The 20,709-nt window shown below is 39.3% G+C and overlaps 1 long non-coding RNA gene across 1 annotated transcript in view; it reads right to left on the bottom strand.

Moving 5' to 3' along the window:
• LOC115292854 overlaps positions 1–18,004 on the bottom strand; it is a 51,787-nt gene extending 33,783 nt beyond the window's left edge. Inside the window, exon 1 of the long non-coding RNA XR_003909174.1 lies at positions 17,926–18,004. This is a non-coding gene — a long non-coding RNA (uncharacterized LOC115292854). The remainder of the gene's footprint in view (positions 1–17,925) is intronic.
• Between the last annotated feature and the right edge of the window lie 2,705 nt (positions 18,005–20,709).

Below are 20,709 nucleotides of genomic sequence, written 5' to 3'. Positions count from 1 at the left end.
CTAATCTCATTTAAGTGTGAGACCATCAGAAAGGTTGGTCATATCGAAAAACCACAGCTTATGAGTTCCAGAGATCAGATCTGAACCCCCGTCTACCTATGTACTCCCAAAAAATGCTGCCAACAAACCACCTCAAGTATCAGTAACTTAAATTTACATTCATTTGTTCTCAGGGAGAGACCTGGAGGTCAGCTGAAGGCCATTTGATCCCAGTTGGGCTGGATTCAGAGTGACCCTGCTCCCAAGACCTGTCATGTTTTGGGGAACAGCAGGCTATCTTGGGTATATTGTTCTCATGAGCATGGCTCACACCCAGGAGGGCAACTCCAGCTGAGCAAGCACCTTTTAAACACGGTTGTATCATCGATGCTAAATTCCACTGCCCGAAGAAAGCTGCATGGACAAACCCAGGTAAGTCAGAGGAATACATTCTAGCTTTAAGTGAACTGCCAAGTCATATGGCAAAAGGTAAAGAATTGGAGTCATTCGGGGAATCTACCAGAGCCTGAGTCCAACTTCAAAGCCTGCACACTTTCCTCTAATCCTGCCAGACTCCCAACATAAGTGAATAAATACAATGCCCTGTAAGTCTCCCATATAAATACATCTAAGATGCTAGGAAAGTGTGGTAGAGGGGGCGTATCACTCAGCCCAGACGGGCAGAGAAGAGGTACATCAATGACCACTGAGAGCATGTAATTATATGCCAGTGTCTCCTGGCTGAGACAAGGTGTGGGACAAGCCTGAAAATGCCAAGCTCTGGCGTCCAGCAAGTCCATCATAAGCGGGGAGACTCGGGGAGTAGAAGAGGCTTTTGATGATTCAGATTAAACCAGGGCACAAGCAACAATGGGAACTGAAACTCGCTGTGGTTTGCCTAAGCCCAGGCATCAGTTCACTGGAGAGATGGGCGTTATGATCAGTTAAACAATTTCATCAAACTTCACACTGTAACCCTGGGGCAAAACCAAAAATAATCATTCACTGGTAGAAGTTTCGCAGCTAGAGATGGGCCCAAAACTCGGACAGAAGAGTGGCATCCAGTGGCCAAGGTTTAATCTGCAACGAGCCACAGCTGCAGCAGGCAGGTGCTGGCCAGCCACACCCCAGTGGGGGTTCAGCCGACCACAAGAAGTGGCAGACACCAGCCTGCGGCCTGCAAAGGAGAAGGCTCAGCCAACGACAGACAGATAGGGTCACCCTCCTCCTGGAAGACCAGAGGAACCCTCTGAGTTTCCTTCACTTCCGATCTTCCATTTTTTTTAGAGAGGTGCATCTAAAACTTGTGACGTAATTAGAAAACAACAAGACTGAGGATTGAATTATGTGATACCTATGCCAATTGCTGTGATGCCTCAGAGCAGTGGTTCCCAGGGTGGACCAGCAGCCTCAGCATCCCCTGGGAACTTACTAGAAATGCACACTCTCAGCTCCCACCCCAGGTCTCCTGAATCAGAAGTTCTGAGTGTGGAGCCCAATCGTGTTTACACAAGCCCTCTAGGTGACAGATCAGTGAGGGGAAGGTCCCTAGAGGAAGTGCAGCTTCCGGTGAACCTTGGAGAAACTGGATCATGGGACAGATTTTGTGTAAATCAACCTTCTCCCGAGGCAGAGAGCAGCCATGAGAGTGACCCACGTAAGGACTGCTTAGGTGACTGCCCCAACAAAGGACAGGGTGTTCTGAGTATGGACGGAAACAAGATTAACAAGACTGAGTGCAGTGTGGTTTTAGAAAATCTTGAAAACCGGGCACAAAAATGTCTGGACTTATTTCAATGCAAGATTAAAGTTAGAGTAAAAATTCCTGGAGTGTGGAAAGGGCAGGGGGACAGGAGAAACAGGGAGAACAACCACTCATTCCAGCCATATCCTCCAAAAGTGGTGCCATCTTTTGAAAAAAAAATATTAAAGGACACGGGGTGAAAGCAAGAGCCAGCTGTCCAATAAGCAACTGAAACATCTGGTTAGACAAGGAGACCCAAAAAGAAGTCAAAGAATGTCACCTTTGTTTAGTGCCCTTCCCTTGGCCTCACCCCATCTCCTGTCCCACGACACCTCCTCCCTACCGTGGTGACAACTGGAAGCAAAAGGATTTAAAGAAACGTAAGCGAGGCAGCAATCTGAAGACCAGATTGAAAATGTGAGAGGCATTCTGTTCTAGAGGCAGCTTCTAAACACCCTTTTGAGAAACTACTGATAATTTTATGGGGATTAGAGGCTGAATTTTCTATTTTAATTAATTTAATTATAAATGTAAGTAGTCACATGTGGCTAGCGGCTACCATATTGGACAGTATAGTTCTAGATTCCTGAAGAATTTTGAAAGCTTCCCAATTCCTTTTTGAAGATTAGCCTCTCCTTGACCCCAAAACCCAACAACGTGAGCACAAAAATTTGTAACCCAATCTGACTTATATATGTAAAAAAACTTCAGTAAAATATAATTTATATAATAATCCAGATCATTATTTTAAATACACACCCACACACACACACACACACACACACTTCAACCAACTTCAAATGATTTCAATATTTGTAGAAAAGTTTATTAATGTGACTCATTGCATTAATAGGTTAAAAAAGAAAAGATGATCGTGATAAATACCAATAAGATGTCTGATAAAACTCAACATTAAGTCCTGATTTTTTAAATGAAAAAATCTCTTAATAAATTAGAAATAGAAGGCCATTTATTTAATACTACAAGCAACTATCAAAAATAAACCATAAGCAACATATTCCTATTGATGAAACACTAGAAGCAGTCTATTAAAGAAAAAGAAAACTACATTCCCAATGATTGCTATTGTTTTGGTAGTGTTTGCCAATTTTATACAAGAGAAAAATGAAATGATATAAATACATGGAAGAAAGAACTCAAATGATCACTGTTTACAGATTATTTTATTGCTACTCTGAAAACCAAAGAAAATGAACAATTAGAACAAATATGAAATATCAGCAGGTTGTCAAACAGGACACATTTAATGATATTCCTGCTCCCTAGCCCCAGTCTTTAAAACCTGAGAACAGATACATGTCTACTCTCATTCATCACTTTATTTCTAGCACCTACTAGAGTCTCTAGAATATGGAAAATACAATAAAATGAATGACTGATTGACTAAAAAGGCTGGAAATTCTGAGTGTTGGATGTTATTGTTTACCCACAGAACTAGTTTTTGAGCTATATTTGGTAGGATTCTAGTAATCTAGACTGTTATGACAGAAATTACAGGTTAAGGCCAGTAGAAAACCATGAAGGGAGCTGTGGATGAAGCAAACCTCCCTGCCTTGCCTTATTTCTACGCAAAACTCTATTTGCAAACACTGAGGTTAGTCTATTTTCTAAAAAATAATTTCAATTACCACAGTATAGCTAGGACTCTGGATATGATTAGAAACAAACAGTATCTTATATAATAAAATGCAAAGTTAACTACCTCACAATTTACACCTCTACTCCTGGACCCATTAAATTTCTTAGGTTGCTCATGGAGATTTTAACTCTGATTTCTCAAAAATAGTTTGGTCCATTTTTCCTTTCATTGCTGTAGAACAAAACATATGACTCAAGCATTAAACCCATAACAAAGGACTATTTTGCAAGTGACCTACCTTCCCACCCTTCACCATGAGATCTGACTTTGGAAAAGTACAAAGCTTTTGGGACGGACCTTCTTATACCTAGGAACCATATCTTGGGTCACAAATCAAACTTCGATGGACTTAAAAGAATTTTTTGAAGTTTATTTATTTATTTTGAGAAAGTAGGGGAGGGGCAGAGAGAAAGAGGGAGATAGAGACAAAGAGAGAGAGAATCCCAAGTAAGCTCTGACTCAGGTCCTGAACTCACAAACCACAAAATCGTGAACTAAGCCAAAGTTGGATGCTTAATTGAGTCATCCAGACACTCCTAACTTAAAAAAATTTAATTCACTTTTCTTTGTCTTCTTCAATTTCCAAATACTTAGAAAATAAACAGCATACTTCTAATCTAAGGATAAAAGGGAAAAATTTTCCAATTAGAAAATATTTTAAATGTAACAAAAATTTCAGAGAGAAATTCACAGCATTAAATTCTTGTGTCAAAAAAAGAAGAACATGCTTAGGGGGCCTGGATGGCTCAGTCATTAACCATCTGATTTTGGCTCACGTCATGATCTCACAGTTCTTGAGTTCCAGTCCCCTATTGGTGAGCCTGAGTCCTGCACGGACCCTGGAGGAGCCTCACTTCTCTCTCTCTATCTCTCTGTCTCTCTCCCCCTTTCTGTCTCTCTGCCCCTCATGGGATTCTCACGCCCTCTCTCTCTCTCAAAAAAAGGGGGGAAAAAAAAAAAGAAGATTCTCAAGTTTCCACTTCAAGAAACTAGAAAAGGAAGAGCACAATAAGCCTCATTTAAGTAAAAAAAAAAAAAAATGAAATAACAAAGATAAGAGCAGAAATCAACAAAATTGAAAAGAGAAAAACAATAGAGAAAACGGTTGAATCTAACTAAAATGAAATTAACCTACTCTTTGGAAACCATAAACTACGAAAACTCAATCAAAACAAAATAGATAATCCAAAGAGTCTTAAAAGTAAGGAAATTTGCAGTTTACAACCTTCTGGAAAAGAAATCTCCAGGCCTATGTGGTTTCACTGGCAAATTCCACAAAGAACTTAAAGAAGAAATGACACCAATCCTACCCATTCTCTTCCAGAATACAGAAAGAGAGAGAACATGCCCCAAGTAATTTTACAAACCCAGTATTATCTTATACCAAAACCAGTCAGTCGAAGACATTTCAAAAAACAAAATCACACCCCAGTATCTCTCATGAAAATAGGCATAAAGTTCCCTAACAAAATATAAGCAAATCTAACAATTTACAAAAAGAATAATACAACCTAAACAAAGCAAGACTGACTTAATATTTACAAATCAGTATAATTCATTATATTCACAGCCTAAAAAGCAAAACAACAAAAAAAACATGTGGTCATATCAATAAATTAAAAAAATATTTCACAACATATAACATACATTCATGACATCTTAAAATCTCCCAGTAAGCTAGGAATATAGAGAAGTTCCTCCAAATTATAAAAGACATCTACAAAAAAAATCTGCAGCTAACATCAAACAATAATGCAAGACTGCATGTTTTCTACCTATAATCAGAAATAAGGCAAGATGTCAATTCTCACCACTTCCACTCAATATTGTCCTGGAAGTCATAGCCAAAGGATAAGGCAAGAAAAAGGGGGGAAAAGGGGAGATAAAACTGTCCCATTCACTGACAAGATGATTGTGTATGTAGAAAAGTCCAAGGAAACTGTTAAGAAAGAAAGGGTAAGAGAGGGAGGGAAGGAAGGAGGGAGGGAGGGAGGAAGAAGGAAAAATAAGTTCCTAGAATTAACAAACAGCAGGATTGTACTATACAAGGTTAACATGTAAAAATCTATTGCATTTCCTTTTCCCTAAGTCCTAGCTTCCTTGTCTATAAATTGGGTAAATAATAGAATTTGGCTATAAATTTTTTGTGAGAATTAAACAATTAATATATGCAAACCATATAGCCTTATACAGTGAAAGCACTTGATAAAAGTTAGCTGTTGCTTATTATTATTATTAGACATAGGAAGGAGTTGTAGATGCATGTGAAATTGGTGTGAAAAATTCCTATGGGTTTTACAGGCTAAAATCTCAGTAAGGTCAGTGGATCTAGCTGCTAAAAATCACCAAAGCAATCTTGAGACTTCATTCTGAGTTCTGCAAAATAAGAATATATTAAGTATACATCAGGCCCCAAATTTGAGTTCTGTGTTCAAGTTTTGGGTGCCACATCCTAACAAGTACATTTTAAAAAACCTATACTCTCTTAAAGGAGTATGAGCAGAAAGATGAAGGTTTGGAAAACTATGCCATGATTGGAGCTAGGGCGGGGGGCGGGGGGGGTGTGGCTCTTGCAATGGCAATACAATGGCTTAATAACTACAAGATAGCTGATCACAAATATGTTAACGTGGAATGGTAGTAAACATTCTCTAGAGAATAAACCTATGGCCAGAAAATAGACAATATATATTTATTTAATATCAGAAATAACAATTAAAGCTCCTTTCGACTGTAACTAGTTACCTTGTGGAGTACATGGGGATTATAATTTGATCCCCATAATACAGATGAAGGAAATTAAGGCTAAAACTAAAATATTTGAGCCACGCCTGGGTGGCTCAGTTGGTTAAGCATCCAGCTTATGCTGTGATCTCATGGTCATGAGATCAAGCCCCAGGCTTGAGAATCTCTCTTTTCTCTCTCTCTCTCAAAAAAAAAAAAAGTATTTGACCAAGATCTCAAAGTTAGCCAAAACAGAGGCATGACTTAAATCTTGGTCTTTTGACTCTACACAGTGATTGTCATTGTCCTTCAGTAAGTTCAGGGAGAGGCTAGGACTAGAGTCCTCAGTCTTTCGGTGTGCTGTTTGGTCCAGTGGCCTGGGCAGCATGGGTGAGCCTGAAGTCAAAAGGCAACTGTTTTGAAGCAACTTTTTAACTATGCTGGAGTCAGTCCACAGTATAAATCCTGAGCTTAAATACATAAAGGTGCAGAATCTAGCATCCAGCAAGCTAGAGCTATCCACCAAATGAATGTGGGGTAGGGTGATGGGGTGTGAGCAGATGCTATTGATGTTTTTTGCAAAGTGTTTGAAAACCCACTGTGAATATTGATGCCAAGAGCTTGTTGCTGGCTCTTTGAAACAAACAGAAGATGTAACAGCCATTTCCGCCCCCCCCCCCCCGCCTCAATACGGGATACTGTTAGCCAAATGCAGAAATTCAGTTTGATTAAGAAACACAAGTTCATCATACATTTGCTCCTATTGTTAAAATGTGGTTGTTGATTTGGGAGTGGACTCTCCAGAAAGGTTATACTAACCACAGCATACAGAGCCCCAGGCAGCCAGGCCAGATGAGTGACAATGCCCTGTCCAGACAGGCGGATCAGCCAATGAATGGATTTTTAAATGATTATTCAATCCCTTCCAACAGAACCTCATTAGCTGTGACCATTGTCACCCTCTATCCTGCCAGTGAGTTGGGTTTTCAGTTCACTGGAAGCTTAGAATTTTCTTACTCATGCAGGCAGATTAAAGCTCTCAACTAACTCAGGTGTAACTTATTTAATTCACCACCCAACTAATTAGTGCAGATGCAGATAAGCCAGGCTACCAGGAAAGAATCCACTTTCCAACACAAAACAAAGAGCAAGTAATCACATTTCTAAATACCCAGCAAAGGATGTGTCAGATGGCAGACATTTTTTAAAAAACAACCAAGGGCTCCAAATAACTTCAAAAATCAATGAATTCTAAAAGGACAAAAATTATAGCATGGTCTGTACATTTGGGGTCTACCTGGCCAACTTTGAATGCCATTTAACAACATAAGTAGATCAACTGTTTCAATCAAGTAAAATTCAAATTCAAACCTCTTCTCACAGAATTCCATTCTAAACCTGGTATTTTTTTCTCCCCCAAATTGGGCTGGATTAGCAGTGAATAAAGTATGGCGACTAGAATCAAGGACATTTTTTAATGTGAACTCTATCCTTCACAGAGGTTAACTTTGAAATATGAACTTATTCGAATGTCCTTTGCTCTAAAGAACATTAATTGGATATATCTTATTGTGGTTAAAAAAAAAATTGTTCCAAAGGGAGATAATTTTAAAAATCAGACTTTTGTTTTGACTGGTTGTTTTCTCAAGAGGCATATTCAGGAAATAAGTTATTTGAGCATATTCTCTGGAAAAAAATATAGAACCAATCTCAAATACCCTGTTAAAATAATTCATTTTTTTCATTTTCAAAGGTTATGGACCGAATAAAAGTTTCAATCTTGGCAGAGAATGGTATTTTGACTTAGGGAAGGAAATCACATACAATTTTTTTCTGTTTCATAAGTGACTACTACATGGAACATTATATTCATCATATTCATACAAATTCTCCACTGTGAAATATTTGGGGAAATATTTCACAGCCCCACTGTATAAGACTATCACCTATTTTGAGAAGTATGGCCAAGGGGACTAACCCTGGCCATTAGAAAAATTACCAGCTCAGCCATTCACTGAGTATGTGACCTTAGCAAATCCCTACCTCTCTGAGCCTGTTTCTTCATCTGTAGCATATTATAGCCCTCTCATAACATGTAATGCAACTAAACAGAGATAAGCCTTGATAAGCCAAAACTCCATTACAATGACCAGGTTGTGAAAGGACATAGGTCTGAACCAAACTGACTCCATGGCTTTAAGTTTCCCCTCTGACCTTACAGGCCTAGGTGTGGGTTTCTCAGAATCATTAGACAATAAAAGGGCACAGATAGCTCAACCAGGGACCACCCTAGTAACACCCAATCAGAAGCGGCCAGCTAAAATGCTTAACACTCCTAAGGGCGGGCCTAGAGATAGAAGCTATAGATAATCACTTATTGCTTAAGGCTAGTTACACCCTACGTGAGGGTCCTGGGTCCACTCTGTAATTGGTTAATACTCTAAATGTTGTGATTGGGTCCCGCCAAAAGTAACGAACACTCTAAGCAATGTGTATGGTTAAAGTTACTGCCAGTGATGTTAGGCAATAATGATTGGACCCCTGTACCTGTGTCACAATTTCCTGTAATTTCCCCCCCCCCTCCCAAACCCATAAAAACCCTGCTCAGCCATTGTTCCGGGGCTCTCACACGGATCCACTGCACTGGTAAAGTCTGTGAGCCCTAGTTTAGGCCCGTTGAGCCTAAGCCTGTAATAAAGCCCTTTGCTTTTGCAATGCGTGACTTGGTCTCCCTGGCGGTCTCTGGTTTTTGGGGATGATATTATGATCTGGGCATAACAGTTGTAGGAGGCTAACAACCAGAATCTTGACTCGTAATCATATTGTAGAAACTCATTTAGTCTGGATTTCTGTTCTGTTGTGACAGAACACAAAAGATGCTTGAAATTAGTATTTGTGATATCCACAAAAGAATATGTTCAGAGTAACTGAGTTTTGTTTCTGTAGAAAGCACTATAGATGACTTAACACACTCACAATGAACCAGATACCAGCCTCAGATTCTCCCACCTCTCTTTCTCTCTCCCTCCCTTCCTTGCTCCTTCCCCTACCCCTCCCATCTCACCTAAGGGCTCAGTGACTGTGTTTTCTTGGGCAGGTAAAAGCTGCAGGTTCCCCAACCATGGGACAACAAGAGAGGTGCTTTTCAGCTCTCTTTGGTACGTATCTACTTCCAGCTTGGAGAAAGAAACCATCAACAACTCATTGCTCTGAAACATAGGTGCCGTGACCCTTTCTGGAGAACATCATTAAAAATTTCCTTAGCAATCCTTACTCAAAATATTTCCCAAAATTTATTCTCTGGAGTCAAATAAAAAAAAAATTCATTGAGAAAAAAAAACAGGTAAGGGAGCTTAGTTTGGGAAACCTTACTTACTTTACCCCCTTCTTGGAAATTCTTAATTTCTCTTAGTTTAAAGGAACTAATATTTGCAGGAAATAAATTTGTTTGGCTTTGTTCAACCAGGTACTTCCCAAACACATTTGACTTTGTCCTTGTGTTAACTATTTAGAAATCCCACTTTAGTATTCCACCAAGCGCATTTAGCAAATTCTGATTCAGTCACTTGATGCCCAGCATCACGTGGACCACCTCCACAGGAGCCTTTTTTTAAAGGCTACTGGAAAATCTCAAGAAACTAGAAATTAAAGAATACACTTCTAAATTTTCCAAGGGTTGAAGGGGGGGGTCTCAAAGATAGGGGGGACTCAAAGGTCCAAAGGATAAGGGGTCCCTTATCCTTGGACTTTAGAAAATTCACCAGACTGGTTTTGTCAACAATTGCTTATTTTCAGAATTCCTAGTTTAAAATTTTTGCCTGAATCACAGCAAACTCTTCCAATTCACTGGCCTGGAGTTGTTCTGTTTTGATTTTAATGCAAGTTTTCTTCTTACATTGTTCCTTTTTACTTTAATTACTATTTGTCTGCTTCCTTTCTGCCAGCTCTTCTCTCCTACTCAGTTTTACCATATCTTTTCCTCTATGTTCTCAGAGACTACTGATGATTTGTCTTTTAAATCAATAATTTTGAGTGGGGGAGGGAGGTTTGCAACCAGTGATGTGATTCTGTGAAACCAATGAATATAGTATATTCAGTTATACTATCTGCATCCTAGCCAGTTCCCTTTTCCACCCGCCCTGCAGTTTCACAGGGCGCAGTAAGAACTACGTGGGGTGATGCCCCAGCGCGGCATCTAGCATAACACGCACGCAGAAACTGGCAGCTACGGTAATCATTATTCCAAATTAGACAAGTAGCTGAGTATCCACAAACAAACTAAAGTAATGCTTTTTCAATAAAAAAGAGGATGCAGGGGCATCTGAGTGGTTCAGTCGTGACTCTTAATCTTGGCTCAGGTCATGATCTCACAGTTCATGCATGAGCTCCAGCCCTGTGTCCGTCTACGCTGATAGCGCGCTGATAGTGCAGAGCCTGCCTGGAGTTCTCTCTGCCCCTCCCCCCATATGCACATGCTCTCTCTCAAAGTCATAAGTGAATTCTCCTAATAGACAAACAAACAAACCAAAATAATGATAGCCATTATGGTTTTTTTTTTCACATTATTTAGATCGTAAAAACAATATGCAGAAAAGAATAGTCAGAGGCAGGAGCAAGAATCATCATCCGTCAACATTTCTGGAATGTCCACTGTTCAGGACAGTCCCCTGACCTCTACCACTCTGTGTTCTTCTGTAATTTCCAGGTAGTAAATAGTAGATTTATTTTGCCTCCAGTTTGCTGTTTCTATCAGGAGTAAATAATCAGAGAACTCTAGCTTTAAAAAATACGGTTGTTCAAAAAACAAAATGAGAGAGAGAGAGAAAATGATACCATAAGAAACTGCTTTTCACGGCCCCATAACCCCAGCAATAGAACAGTAATGGCTGTTAAATACTAGCCTAATCCTACAAGTGAACAAATTATTGAAAATTTCAAAGTGGCAGCTTTGATTTGAAGATTCACCTCATTGACTATCTAATTCATTCCTAATGACATAATCATTGGTGAACAGTAAATGCAATTCAGAGGGTCAGAACTCTCCTATTAGTCATTAGCTTTTATATCCACAGTGCTGTTTTACTACTGAGCCTTGTATTTTACTATTTAGAAGAAGAAGGAAGTATCCCCATTTTCAAGGTGATGGTTATTGAAGTGCGGCCACAAACTGCATATGGTTATTATAGCACAAATAGAGAGCTGTTTGAGATACACACAAAATACATTCAAATCGATTCCACGAAAAAAAATTTTTTCGCAAATAAAACTCAGCTAGAGATAAATTAATTACCTTATTATGTTCCACAAGGAAAACAAGTGTTAGATACCCTGCTGCATTGTTTGTGGTAAGCAATCAATATTTTACTGTCTAACCATATTTAACTTTACGTGTGTATCTAAATCCCTTTCTACTAGGAATTCTAATACAATACTCTAAGCATAACTCATGGCCATATTCAGGTAAATTAAAGATTCCTTGAAATACACCACACGAAGGAAGTCATATTTCATCTGCATCTGTTTCTCTTATTCATTACCTAATCCTTCAACCCCCAATTCCCTCCACAGTTCTTTATTAATTTAAACAAAATATGTTCAGTTGGACTTTTCTTGGTTAGGCATAAATCTGTACACTTACCCTATCACAGACCATTAACAAAGCCCAAAAATTTTTATATAGTGAGTACTTCTAACAAATAGGTTTCTAAAATGTAATGTGATTAATTAGAGAATCACATTTGCTTGTACTAAGCTCCTTTGGAAGGTTTGCTTATAGATTCAACAGCCTGTATCTCAAATATTGATCTGTTTCCTGGATTCTGAAGATGGATGGCACTGAGCTATAATGTTTGGATTTTCAATAGTTAACCTGAAAGCCTTTTTAAAGGTAGTTGGAGAAATTGTTGAGTGGTAAATATCAAGAGCTCTTTAACCATGGGAAATGTGTTCATACCTACTGGAATGTGTGTGTGTGTGTGTGTGTGTGTGTGTGTGTGTGTGTGTGTCTGTGACTGTGTCTGTGTCTGTGTCTGTGTCTGTGTGTCTGTGTGTGTGTCTGTGTGTGTTTATTTGAAATTTGGTATCAATGACTCTATACTTCAAAATCCAAGAAAGGGGCTAATGATAAAATAAAAAGTATAGTGGTGAAATAGAAAAAATGCATAGCAATGTTGGTTTTATTTTTGTATGTGTGTTAGTGTGATGAATCCTAAGAGAAGGGAGTGAGGGAAACCTATCTTTGTGTCAACTTGAAGCTACTGGACTTGTTTATTTTATTTTGTAACTTGTAAGATTAAAGACTAATGCTCATTTGGCTTTACACTTAATGTTTAAATTTAATAAATATCCTCATTTCCATGCCCTTATGACTGTTATTTCCCTTTCTCAAAATTCCAAAGTGGAGTATTTGCTTAGAGCATAGATCTTAGTAAACTATAAAATCTATCCTAATATTAGATATTACCAAGTGCTGCCAACAAAGTCTCAGAGAAAATCAATAGGTCAGTAGCCTTTACCTCATTCATCCCAACTGTGCACAAAACCCTGTCCTACCTCATCTGCAGAGACACCAAAGAAGGGATTGATTGGAATTAGTACTCCATTTATTAATCCAGTCACATTAATAAAAACAAACAAGTTATTCAAGAGGTGGATAGTATATCTCTGAGCAATGTCATCGTATAAGATTAAGGATAATATTTTATAACCCTGACCAGCCCGCTCTATCAATGGAAAGTCCTTTTGCAGATTTTTCCCACAGGCATTAAATTCTTGAAACAAGGAAGAAACAAGGAAGGAAGGGAGGGAGGGAGGAAGGAAACTCTTATTGGAGGTGTTAAGGAGAAATGTGGAAGTTTTGCCAGGGCTGGAAGTTACTACTTCTTTTTTCTCATGCCTTAGAAAAATACAGTAAAGAGTTTGCCAAAAAAGCCTTCAGGAATTATTCAACCCCAGTTAGTATAACCTAAGCAACACTCACAAATAACAGATTTTATAATGTAAAAATACCAGTAACATACTACATGGAACTGAGTTCTGAAATCTCCAACTAACCACAGCTCTTAGGAGGGAAGTGATTCATCAGCACTGTTATCCTCTGGAAATTCTTTCTCAGTCTCCTATCCTTTATTTACAATACTTGTTTGGAATCCCTTCAGCAAAGAAGATCATGGATAAGGGAGAATACATACCGTAAGCTGAAGCCTCTCCTTATTCTTTCCCAAAAAATCCTTGGACAAGTGACCACATTCTGTAGACTTCTCATAAAAACCACACTCCCCACTATAACTCTCCTCTCTCTAGAGGCTCGCTAGTCTCAATGGAATAGCAGCTCTTAACATTTCCTCACTTTGAATAAATCCAATTAACCTTGACCTTTTTTCCTGCCCTGTCTGGTTTAATCATATTTTGCCAATAAGTGAGGCCCAGAGAATGCCTGAAAAGTCATGACGAATCCCAAGAAATTCCAAGATAGGATTTTAACCAACTTAAAATAAGATGCAAATCATTTTAATCATTTTCATAGGGGTCAATAAAGAATGTCATGTCACAGTCAAAATTGTATCCATAGAATAGACCTTCAGTGCTCCATCCAGATTCCCACAAGATATTTTTCTTTTTTTCTTGTTTTGAGAAGTGCTTTCAAGTCACCGGAACACACTTCTGTGCGTTCTAATGGCTAAGAGTTAAGAGACCCGAAACCCTGCCCCCTCGGCACTGCAGGCGGGGGGGGGGGGGGGAAAGCTGCACTTGTAAACAAGAATCGACTGTCATAAAAAGGAGCCATCAAAGATAAGAGATTTTGGCAATTAAAAATATGATTGCCATAACAAATTTGACAGAAAGGGTTAGAAAAAAAGAAGAGCAAATCTTCCAAACTACTGAGGAGAATTATAAAGAAATAGAAAATGCACAAGGAATCAATTGAGGAGATTCATTAACAAAATACAAGAAGAAACTAAGAAAATGAAGAAAAAATAACTGGAGATGGATTTCCTGAGCTGAGAAAAGACAGAAGCCATAAGATTAAAGGCAGCCACCAAGTACCTAACATGATGATCTTAAGAAGACTCACATTCAAGGGCGCCTGTCTGGCTAAGTTGGTAGAGCATGTGACTCTTGATCTCCCGGTTGTGAATTTGAGCCCCATGTTGGATATAGAGACTTCTTAAAAAAATAAAAATCTTAAAAAAAAAAAAAAAGGCTCACTTGTTGGGAGGAGCTTTGGGTGGTATATGTAAGTGATAAATCACTAAATTCTACTCCTGAAAAAATAAAAGGACTCATGCTCAGTGATCATGAGATTTCAAGTCACAGAAGATGATATGAAAACCCAAAAAAGGGCCACCAAAAAAGGACTCACAAAGGAAGGGGAATCCTAGAGTCACCAGACTTCTCATCAACATTAGCTCTCAAGCTCTAAACAATAAAGTAATTCTTTAAAGTAATGAGTAGAAATTATTTTTAAACTAGATTTCTATTCCATGGCAAAAGAACGCACTTTTAGATGAGAAGTTTATCTCCACTAGTCCTTTGTAAAAAGTAACTTGAGGCTCTAAACAGAAACCCAAGCAAGAAGGCATGGAATCTAAGAAATATTACTGCCAGCACAGGAGTTCAGGGAAAACATATCCCAGGAGGAGAATTGCGTACTGGAGCTGGAAAACAGCTGTTCCAAAATAGAATGAGAGGTCAGGGGGGTCCAAGAAAAACATTTCTAAGAAGAAAGTATGTTCCATTCCCTTCATTTTTAAGTTGAGCTTGGCAATTAGATTAAAATATATGTTTATTTTGTCATGGTAGGGAGGGGCGGGAAGCATGTCAATTAGAAACTCCAAGAAAAATTAGTTGAAGAAGATTTAAAAAAATGATTCAAATATGAAAGAAACTAAAATATGGCAATATTTTATTTGAGCAATAGGCTGGGTAAGAACATTAAAGTGAGAGGGAAAATTTGTGTAGTGGACACTTTGCTATGCCTTCTTCAGGGCTGACTCACCAGTCCTCTAGCCTCCAAGGTAATGGACAAGCTGACTGAAGCATCTGCATTCTTCACTGAGGGACTTGCCCTCGGCCTCAGGTCTTGCCCTAGGTTATTTCCATGATAGGATTATTTGAGGCCTTAGTTGAAACCATTTACACATCAGCTTTTCCTGAAGCCCAATCCTGCCTTTCTCACTTCCTTACAATCTCACCTTCCTCAATTCCTTACAATCTTTGCTTCCTCACTTCACTGCAAGTGAATCTCCCAAAAGCACTTCACAAACAATTCTCCATCTCAGAATCTGATTCCAGGGATGTGGCACCTGAAAGGCTCAGTCAGTTGGGCAGACGACTTTGGCTCAGGTCATGATCTCACGACACGGGGTTCAAGCCCCATGTCAGGCTCTGAGCTGGGCACAGAATCTTGCTTCTGATTCTGTCTCTCCCTCTCTCTCAGACCCTCCCACACACACATCGTGTCTCTCTCTCTCTCTCTCTCTCTCTCTCTCAAAAACAAATAAACGGTAAAAAAAAAAAAAAAAAAGAATCTGATTCCAGGGAACCCAATCTAAGACACACCTATGATACCACAAAGGTCAAAGGAGTATGGAATATTCAGAAAATTGCACACAGTTTTCTATGACTAGGGCATTGGAATCAGACAGAGAGACAGAGAGGTGGAGAGAGACGAAATGAACAAATACGTGGAGGCCAGAGCGTAAAGAGACCTAAATGCCACATTATGGAATCTGCATGGAAAGTCTAATCTGTATGACCCTGATGAGTTATCTTCTCTGAACCTCAATGACTTCATTTGTAGAATAAATTTTTTAAAAAATCTCTGGGTTCTTGTGAGAAAAATGAGATTCAGATGAGTATTATTAATAGACTTCAGCCTATCATATTTGAGCATGCCTTCAGGCCTGATAAAGTGGGCCAACGACAAGACTGTTTGCAATAAGAACTAAGAGGAATCTATCCTGTGAGGAAAGGGAATCAGATATACAAGCCAATTTAATAACAGTGGTTATTCAAGGAGGGCATAATTCTGAGTTAAGAGGTGTCACTTGGACTTGTTCACCCACTCTCCTGCCCTCCATTCCCCATCCCAATCAACTTTTTAAAAAATTGTGTTAAGGGTCCTCTGGGCTGTTTAGTCGGTTGAGCATCTGACTTTTGATTTAGCTCAGGTCATAATCCCAGGGTCATGGGATCAAGCCCCACATTGGGCCCCATGCTGAGCCTGGCACTTGCTTTAAATTCTATATCTCCTTCTGCTCATGCTCTCCCCTGCTCATGCTCTCTCTCTCTCTAAAATAAAAAATTTATAAAAATTTTTAAAAATAAATAAATACATTTCTGGTGATAGGTCTTGAGGAGAAGGAGAGAGAATGGAAGAAGAACTGAGGAGGAAGGCAATGAATAGTCCTGCTTCATCATATGACCCCAAATATTTTATCTGCTTCTTCCAAAAACATGATGTGGCGATGGCCTCCTGAGGACTCCAGAACTTAGTTACCAACTAAGGGATCGCACACGTCAGCAGCAATGACACACGGTGGAAGAGGTGGAAGCCACTGAAAGCAGCTCAGTTATGAGCCCCTGAGCCAGCGGAGTGTCGGGGGGACTGGAGGTCAACCGGAAGGAAACCAAGCAGCAAACCAATGGGGAACCAATGTGTACCCATCAGAAACCCTTTGAGACTCCTGGCACTAACTGCAGGACCCTCTTCCAGAAGTAGAAATCCTGCAATTATAGACGAGAGGAGACTCAGAGAAGTATGCACTGTGGCTGCAAATGTCATTCCATTTCCACCAGGATCTGTGTAGCTTGGGGAAGCATAGTAATCATTACTATTATTTATCAGATAATAGCAACCTTTATAAGAAAAATGTCTCTCGTATTTATCACTGCCTACAAATAGGTGCTGAATAAATATTGACTGACTAAATGAATAAATCGGTGCATGACTATCTCACTGTATCAGGTTTTCCTGGAATTGGAATATAAAGAATATTAGGAAGGGTTAAAGATGGTACATCAGGCTCATCATCAAAAGATGATTAGTGAATGATCTCAAAGTCCAAAGATTCTGGAATGTCCGGAAGCAGTCAAACTTCCATGGGTGTATCATCTGTAAGTATGCCAAAAACTCCCCTGGAATTGATAATATTTTCCATCTGCAACATCTCCTTCAGGTGGTAAATGTCATATGCTACTGTCCCCTGGGTAAGTAGCATATCCCTTCCCTGTGCCTGTCTGTCTAAAACTCTAAGGAGTGTTATTTGTCATCAAGGGTATCTCTCCACAGGGCATAAGCTGGGTACTCAGTGTTTGCTACTCAGTCAGAGTGTGTCTTGAGCTGCACCAAAACCTGAATCAGTTTCTCCTACTCAGCTCTGGTGAGTTACAGAGTGGTACTTTCTTCTTACTAACATTGCCACTAATAATGTGCACAGACCTCAATTATTAATAATTTGAGACATAACAAGCAAAATCTTACAATCAAACCATATTCCCTCCTGAGTCAGAGGTCACACTAAATTATTTCCCTGTTCTTAATTAAAATCTTTGCCTGCCCCCCGGGGACGCGTGGGTAGCTCAGTTGGTTAAGTGTTTGATTTCAGCTCAAGGCATGGTCTCACAGCTCATGAGTTCGAGCCCAGCATTGGGCTCTGTGCTGACAGCTCAGAGCCTGTATCCTGCTTCAGCTTCTGTGTCTCCTTCTCTCTCTGCCCCTCCCCCACTTGCACTCTGTCTCTCTCTCTCTCTCTCTCTTGCAAAAATAAATAAACATTAGAAAAAAAATTTTTTTAAGATAAGTTAAAAAACAAACCTTTGTCTGCCCCAAGTAGAACTTCTGCCAACTAGATCTCATTGGTGTCCTTCTCAGCTAGGTCCACTTTGAGTTTAACCTCACTTTGTTCAGAAACGTCAGGTTGAAAATAAAAGATAGACGAGAGAGAGAGAGAATGAGAGAGAGAGAGAGAGATAAATAGATTAAAATTTAGGGGGTTTCAAATAATTGTATGAACCAAAAATATTTTTTAAATAAAATTTTCTACATCATTTTCTTTTAACTAGAAAAGGTCCTATATATTCCTTCGCCTTTAACACACCTTGGCAGTACTATCCTAATGGATTTCATTCAATAAACATGGTCCAACCCATTTTTCTTATCATGTTTTTTTTTCTCCTGCAAAGCTTTCTTAAGTGTGGAATGATATTATTGCCCTCAACTGTAACATAATCTATTTCTCTAGTCCTCTTTAAGCTGTTTATCATTTGCTCTACTATTTCAGATGAAATTAATCTTCTAAAAACAGATTACACTCTAGGATGTTTTATGGCTAAAAGCTCCATCAAGACTTTTTCACAACGTGTTAATGGAACAGAAAGCCGCCAGGTAGCAGGGTTCCACGTACTCTAATAAATGCTTACTACTGCGTTTGTTGAGGCCATCATGGTTGATTCGCAGATATTGAAGAAGCCTTTTTGTTTCATAAATCATTGAAATATTTCAGGACCTTTTGCATAAGCCAGAGATATTCTTAGAGTGTTTAGCATCAATAACAATGAAAACCAACATGACAATGTCTTAAGCAATCTGAAATATCGTGCAAGGAGTTCCAGCCTGCTTTCATTGGAGGACTACTAAAAATAAGTACATTCCACCATCCCTACACACACACACACACACACACACACACACACACACACACACACACCACTTAGGCAAGTTACTACTTTTGGGTTAATTAAACCTTTCTTTTTAATAGGGATACTATAACCAAACATAATGCATAACAGAAATTTTAAATTTCAATCTACTCATACCAAATGTATCTTAAAAGACATAAATTAGTTGAACACATTATGCATTCTGAGTGAATTCAACTTGAAGTTCTTTACAACAGAGGGTCCTGCTCAGCTTTTACCAAAATATCCTGTAGGGTATTTGATGAAAATAGTCCTATACATTTACACAAACCAGTACTACCAAAAGAAATGAACCCGGCTCTAGTGAGACTTATTTCTCTTTTCCACTTGCTCAGGCCAAAACTCTTGGAATCCTCTTGGATTTCTCTTACTTTCACAGCCCACATCCGACCATTAGCAAACCCTAACAGCCTTAATTTAACATAACAAATATCCAACATCTCACTACCTCCACAACCACTGCCTGACCCAAGAGTCTCCAAGATGGTTTCCCAGTTTCCTTCTTTACTCCTTTATCATCCATTCTCCAAAAGAACCTGGAATGATCCTTTAAAAATGTAAGTCACATCATGTCACTCATTTGCTTCAAACTCCAAGATGTCCATCACACTTAGAGTAAGAGCCAAAGATCTATCAGGGTTTAAAAAGCCCTTCAAGGATTAGCCTCTACTGCCTTTCTGTCTCATCTCTTACTACCCTTACCCTCAATAATTCCAATTTAGCCACACTGGATTCCTTTCTGCTCTCAAACACACTATGCTTCCATCTTTTGCCTCAAGAAGATTTTTGCACTTGTTCTCTGCCTGGAATGGATTTCTGCAAGATATCCAGGCTGGCTCCCTCACTTGTTTCAGAACTCTGCTCAAATAGTACCTTATCAGGGTGGTCTGGCCACCATACACAAAAGAGCTCATATACAAGATTCACTTTATGTGCTTCTTCAGATTCATTCACTTGTCTCCAGGCATCACCCATTTGCCCTACTTCCCAGATAGAGTAGCCCTAGCACACGCAATGCTTGTGATCAAAGTCCTGGTTGTCACCATCATCCGCTCACCTCTTAGCTTTGCTGGATGATTCCGCTTTTCCACTGGGGAGCTTTTGAACCCAGGTCTATCCCAACTGGGTCCATACAGGGTTCAGACGCTCCAAGAACTGCCCTGGGAGGCTAGATAAGACAACCAGAAGTGGAACACCCTGTTGGGTGGAGTTTGATTAGTGAGAGACAAGGGATGGAAAGAAATCATCATAAATTGCCCTCTCTTTCTCTCCCCAGACATAAAGCTCCATATGGTCTCTCTGGGAATGTCCTGAATAATCCAGCAACCCTGCTGTTTCTTCTGACGCTGTGGCCAGTTCAAAAATGCACACTTTTCCCCTCCTGATTCCTCTGCTTCGCATTTCATATTCCCTCTCTTTTACTGCCCTGAGATTGTACCTCCCAAAAGTATTAGGATGTAAGCTTTGTCTCAGGCTTGGTATTCTAGGGTATCTAATCAGATACATAGGTACACACACACACAGGTACACACGTGCGTGCACACACATCCACAACTATACTCCAAACTCTGACCCTGCTTTATTTCTCTTCATTGCTTGTTGTCACTTATCTTTATGTCCGTCTCCCCTTGTGAAATTTAAACTCTATGAGAGCATTGACTGTTCCTTTTGTTCAATAATATAGTGCCAATAAATAGAACAATGCCTAGCACATATAAGCATTAAATTATTGTTTAGACAATGACTGAACGAGAAGTTCGTTTGCAAGTGTAGAATTAAGCACTATTTTATATTCCAAAAACAGAAACTGGAGAAGTTCAGGTTTTTATGCATGGACTGCCTTTTCTGTTTTTTCATGACCTGCCTTTTAATGTCAATGCTCCCACCAGGTATTTTTTCT

This window comes from Suricata suricatta, chromosome 5 (genome assembly GCF_006229205.1).
Source record: "Suricata suricatta isolate VVHF042 chromosome 5, meerkat_22Aug2017_6uvM2_HiC, whole genome shotgun sequence".
NCBI classification, from domain to species: domain Eukaryota; kingdom Metazoa; phylum Chordata; class Mammalia; order Carnivora; family Herpestidae; genus Suricata; species Suricata suricatta.
This window is presented reverse-complemented; position numbering and strand designations above follow the sequence as displayed.